The sequence below is a fragment of the Elephas maximus genome, chromosome 27 (genome assembly GCF_024166365.1).
Source record: "Elephas maximus indicus isolate mEleMax1 chromosome 27, mEleMax1 primary haplotype, whole genome shotgun sequence".
Classification (NCBI taxonomy): domain Eukaryota; kingdom Metazoa; phylum Chordata; class Mammalia; order Proboscidea; family Elephantidae; genus Elephas; species Elephas maximus.
The window spans coordinates 27963792-27969628 of record NC_064845.1 but is presented as its reverse complement, the minus strand read 5'-3'; positions in this window follow the sequence as shown (position 1 = coordinate 27969628).

The window sequence follows — 5837 nt, the reverse complement described above, 5'->3', positions numbered from 1 at the left end:
TTCAGGAATGAAGGTTTGGGCCATCCCACCAGGCAAAGAACCATGACCTGCTGAGGTGCTTGCTGAGGACAAAGGGAATACGGAATGGGTGGTGGTAGAAGGTAGTTCTAAATACCAGTTGCAGCCACATGACCACTTGCAGAAACGAGGACTGTAATTGTTATGAGTATTTCTGTTTTGTATGTGTGCATCAAATATTTTTGTTTTCTTCACTTATAAAATGTAAGATGTCAATAGGGCTAGAGTGTTTTCGGCTGGATGTGTGTTAGTTGTATCATATTAGCTGCAAGTGTGACTTTCTAATTGTCTTTCTTCAGAGATTTTGTATGGTTTGGGGAGATGTGTACAGGTACCAAGCTGACAAGGCATGGACTGTGATGGTTAAGATTGCATGTCAGCTTGGGCTGGGCCATGATTATCAATGTTTTGGCAGTTGTATAGTATTGGGATCACTTCCTGTTGAAATCTGATATGTAATCACCCCCAAGATGGAATCTGCTGAGTGGCATCAGCAGAGGCAGGGCATGTGGCAGTTCACCGCCCCTCAAATTCATCTCTCCTCCCTCTGCTGTCTACTTCCTCCCTGCTTGCCTCGCCAAGGCATTTGGCTGATTCTGGACCCTGCAAGTACCTCGAGTTCATCTGACATCTGGTTCTTGGGACTTGAGCTAGCAACCTACCTGCCAATCTCGGGATTCATCAGCCTTCACAGCCTGTGAGCAAGAGCGCTCCTCTTTGACTTGCCCATCTTGGGTTCGCCAGCCCCTGGGGCTACATGAATCAGGAGAAACCTCTATTCTGATCCATGAACTTGGGTTGTTCCAGCCTCTACAATCATGTGATTGATACACAAACACACACACACATATATATATATGTATCTACATGTACATACGCTTTACTGGTTTTCCTTCTCCAAAGAACCTAGCTGAAGACCACACACTTGCCCGGTTACCAGGTGCTCTGTCTCCTGTTGGGAGCTCCATGAAGTTGCCTTCTCATACTCCCTGTCTGTATTCCTTGGTGGCTGTAGTCCAAGATGGCGAATCAATGCCGCATTAGCTGGTAGGGGACCTCCACTCCGTAGCTCTGTTTTCTCTGTTCTCTATCAGTTTCTTATTCCATTTGATGCTTGATCGATTTCTTTATTCCTTCAATTGATGCTTAAGGTCCCAGAATTGATGTATATATTTGTTTTGTTTTTTGGGTCTTTGCTGCAGAGGGATAGCATGGTGCTTCTGTCTATAGTGCCATGTTGGAAATGTCTCGTTTTCTTTACGTTGAGTTGCAATCCACACTGAAGGTTGTCATCTTTGATCTTCATCAGTGTGTTTTTTAAGTCGGCAAGCAAGGTTGTGACATCTGCATATCTCAGGTTCTTAATGAGTCTTCTTCCAATCCTGATGCCCCATCCTTCTTCGTGTACTTGGATTATTTGTTCAGCATACAGATTGAAAAAGTATGCTGAAAGGATACAACCCTGACGCACACCTTTCTTAACTTTAAACCACTCAGTATTCCCTTGTTCTGTTCAAATGACTGCCTCTTGGTCATTGTACAGGTTCCTCATGAGCAAAATTAAGTGTTCTGGAATTCCCATTCTTCAAAATGTTACCCATAATTTGTTATGATCTACACAGTTGAATGTCTTTGCATAGTCAATAAAACAGGTAAACATCTTTCTGGTATTCCCTGCTTTCAGCCAACGGCCATCTCACATCAGCAATGATGCACATTGTTACATGTCCTCTTCTGAATCTGGCTTGAACTTCTGGCAGTTCCCCATTGATGTATTGCTACAACCACCTTCAGCAAAATTTTACCTGTGTGTGATATTGATGATGTTGTTCAATAATTTCTGTATTCTGTTGGATCACCTTCATTTGGAATGGGCACAAATATGGATCTTGTCCAGTGGCTTGGCCAAGTACACGGCTTCCAAATTTCTTGACACAGATAAGTGGGCACCTGCAGCACTGCATTCATTTGTTGAAACATCTCAATTGGTATTCTGCCAATTCTTAGAGCCTTGCTTTTCGCCAATGCCTTCAGTACAGCTTGGACTTCCTTTTTCAGTAGCATTGTTTCTTGATTATATACTACCTCCTGAAAGAGTTGAACATCGACCAATTCTTTTTGGTACGGTGACTTCGTGTATTCCTTCCATCTACTTTTGGTGCTTCCTGTGTTATTCAATATTTTCCTGTAGAATCCTTCAATACTGCAACTCATGGCTTGAATTTTTTCTTCGGTTCTTTCAGCTTCAGAAATGCTTAGTGTGTTCTTCCCCTTTGGTTTTCTAATTCCATGTCTTTGCACATTTCATTACACTACTTTACTTTGTCTTCTCGAACGGACCTTTGAAATCTTCCGTTCAGTTCTTTTACTTCATCATTTCTTCTATTCGTTTTAGTTTCTCTATGTTCAAGAGCAATATTCAGAGTCTCTTCTGACATTCATTTTGGTCTTTTCTTTCTTTCTTCTCTTTTTTAATGATCTTTTGCTTTCTTCATGTGTGATGTCCTTGATGCCACCCCACAACATTTCTGGTCTTTGGTCATTAGTATTCAATGCATGAACTCTATCCTTAAGATGGCGTCTAAATTCAGGTGGTGTATACTCAAGGTCAAAGCCCTGGTGGTGTAGTGGTTAAACACTGCAGCTGCTAACCAAAAGGTCAGCAATTTGAATCCACCAGGCATACCTTGGAAACTCTATGGGGGCAGTTCTACTCTGTTCTATAGGGTTGCTATGAGTCAGGATATACTTGACGGCAACACGGTTCGGTTGGTCGGTTGGAATGCTCAAAGTTGTATTTTCGCTCTCACGGATGTGTGAACGAAAACTATAAATTTCTTAGAAGAAAATGCAGGGGCAGTGCTTTGAGGTCCAGCTTTGAACAATGGCTTATTTAATATAATAATAAAAGAACAAAAGGCAAAATAAATAAATGGAACTTCATAAAAAGTAAAAACACTTTATCAAAAAGGTGAAAACACAAGCTACCAAATTGGAGAATATCTTCAGGAACTCTATGTCGTATAAGAATCTAACAATCAAACTATATACAAAACTTCAACAAAAAACCAAACCAAACACGTTGCCAATGAGTCAATTCTGACTCTTAGTGACAAAAAGACAAATACAAAAATCAGAAAATGGGCAAAGGGCTTGAACAGACATTTCACCAAAGAGGGCATTCAAATGGCCACCAGAGACATGAAAAGATGCTCAGTGTCATTAGCCATCACAGGGATGCGAATCAAAAACACAATGAGATACCATGTCACTTCCACCAGGACGTCTAATAATAAAAAAAAATAACAGATGTTGGTTAGCATGTGGGAAAATTGGAGCCCTTATCCATTACTGGTGGGAATACAAAACGGTACAGCAGTTGTGGTAAACTGTGGCACTTCCTCAAAAAACTAAAATGGGAGAGGCAGTGCCAAGATGGGAGAGTACTCAGATGCTTCTGGTGGTCCCTTTTACAAAGAAGACCCAAAAAAAATAGTGAATTGATTATATATATGAAAAGCGAGGACCCGTGAACATCAAAGCAAAGTTAAGAAACTGGACTGAGCAGCAGGGGGAGGGAGAGATGGTTCAGAAGCATGAGGAGTTGCTGGACCTGTCTCAGTGGGAACCAGCGCCCCTAAGCCCCAATCCCCTGCCTTGACCACTGCAGGGCTCGCTGTAGCATGCTGAATGCAGTTTTCTCAGCCACAGAGAGTGAGTAGCAGAATCTACTCATCCCTAAGGAATCAGCGAAGAACAGCCTTCTTGGCAAAAGTTAAGTGCTTGCATCTAATTTACCGTGCAGATTTATCTGATCCCTCCTCCCTCTGCCCCAGGTCCTAAGTCACCTTCAGTGACAGTCAGTTTTCCTGGGCCTGAGCTAGGTCCTACTGTGCACCTTAAGCCATTCTCCTGCCCTTACAGAAGGAACAAATTAACAAACTGGGAGAAGAATAATCTGCCGGCTCCCTTAAACTAGGAACTTACGGAAGAAGTGGCTCCTGTTTAGGCACAAACAGTCCATGACTTTGAATGCCTTTGACCCCTGCATGGACCTGTGTCCCATTTCAGTAGCTAAGCCTTTGCTGTTACACTGCAAGGGTTTATGTGCCTGAAGTCTGACTTTAACTGTTTCAGCTGTGGGGTGGAGAGCCAAGTTTTTGATATTTGACACTGCTCTGCCTGTTAAGCAGGGTCCTCACCCACCCACATCAGGGGCTTGAGGACTGGTGTTTCCACCCATACCACCTAGCCACCCACAACACCGGTCCAAGGATAAGTGGTGCCCCCCAGTCCTTACAGTTAAAAGCACTGGGTGGTTATGGCACGGCTTCAGAGCCCACCCACCTGTATGCTCTAAAGAACAGGGACTTACCTTGCTCACAGACACCTGGGGGGTGGTTCTCAGCCCCGACTTGTTCAGAGTGTGACCTCCTGCTGCAACAAGAAACTTGTGCATATACCAATCACTACTCTCCTCTCAGACCATAGGTGACAGCATGCACCACACACTTGGTGACCTGTTCACTGGACACCTGCGCTGAATCCATACGAGAAAAGCAAATGGACTCCTATGCTCGTACACTTGGTAACTGCTCGAGCCACCTCGTGCAAAGACATTACAGCTTAAAAGCCTCCAATAATGAAGTTAGCTCATTCCAGCAGCCTATTTGGGTATATCAAAACAAAACAAAGTAAGAAGCTAAGACAGTAAGCAAACAAAATAAATTAATACAGGAACTTATAGATGGCTTGGAGACAATGGTTAATATCAAATCATATAAAGAAGCAGACAATGATCACTTGAACACGCTCCCAAAACAAAGAACAAAAGAAACTTCAGAATGAAGAGGTCTTCCTGGAATTACCAGAGGTAGAATGCAAAATATTAATATACAGAGCTCTTCAAGAGATCAGGAAGGAGATCAGGCAAAATGCAGAACAAACTAAAGAGTACACAGATAAAGCATTTGAGGAAATTAAGACAGTTATTCAAGAACATAACGAAAAATTTAAAAGGCTGAAAGAATCCATAGAGACACTGCAATCAGAAATTCAGAACTTCAACAATAATACTTCAGAATCAGAAAACTCAAGAGAAAGTCAGATGAGCAGAACTGAAGAAATGAAAGTCAGAATTAACAAGATTGAAGATAAAACACTTGACACCAATATATTTGAAGAAAAACCGATAAAAGAATATTAAAAACTGAATAAACCCTAAGAAACATGTGGAACTCTATCAAGAGAAATAACCTACGTGTGATTCAAGTACTAGAACAGGGAGGGAAAACGGAAAATACAGACAGAATTGCTGAAGATTTACTGGCAGAAAACTTCCCTGATACCATGAAATATGACAAGATATCTATCCAAGATGCTCACCTAACTCCACACAAGATAGATCCCAAAAGAAAGTCACCAAGACATATTATAACCAAACTTGCCAAAACCAAAGATAAAGAGAATTTAGTTTTTTTTAGGGATAAAGAAAAACTCACCTACAAAGGAGAGTCAGTAAGAATAAGCTCAAACTACTCAACAGAAACAATGAAGGTAAGAAGGCAATGGAATAACATACAAAAAGCCTTGAAGGAAAAAAACTGCCAGCCAAGAATCATATATCCAGCAAAACTGTCTCTCAAATATGAAGGTAAAATTAAGACATTTCCAGATAAACAGAAGTTTTGGGAATTTGCAAAAACTAAAACAAAATTACATGAAATACTAAAGGGAGTTTTCTGGTTCAAAAAGTCAATAGCATCAGACAAAAACCCAAGATTAGAACATATGACAGAGAAATCAGATATCAACCAATG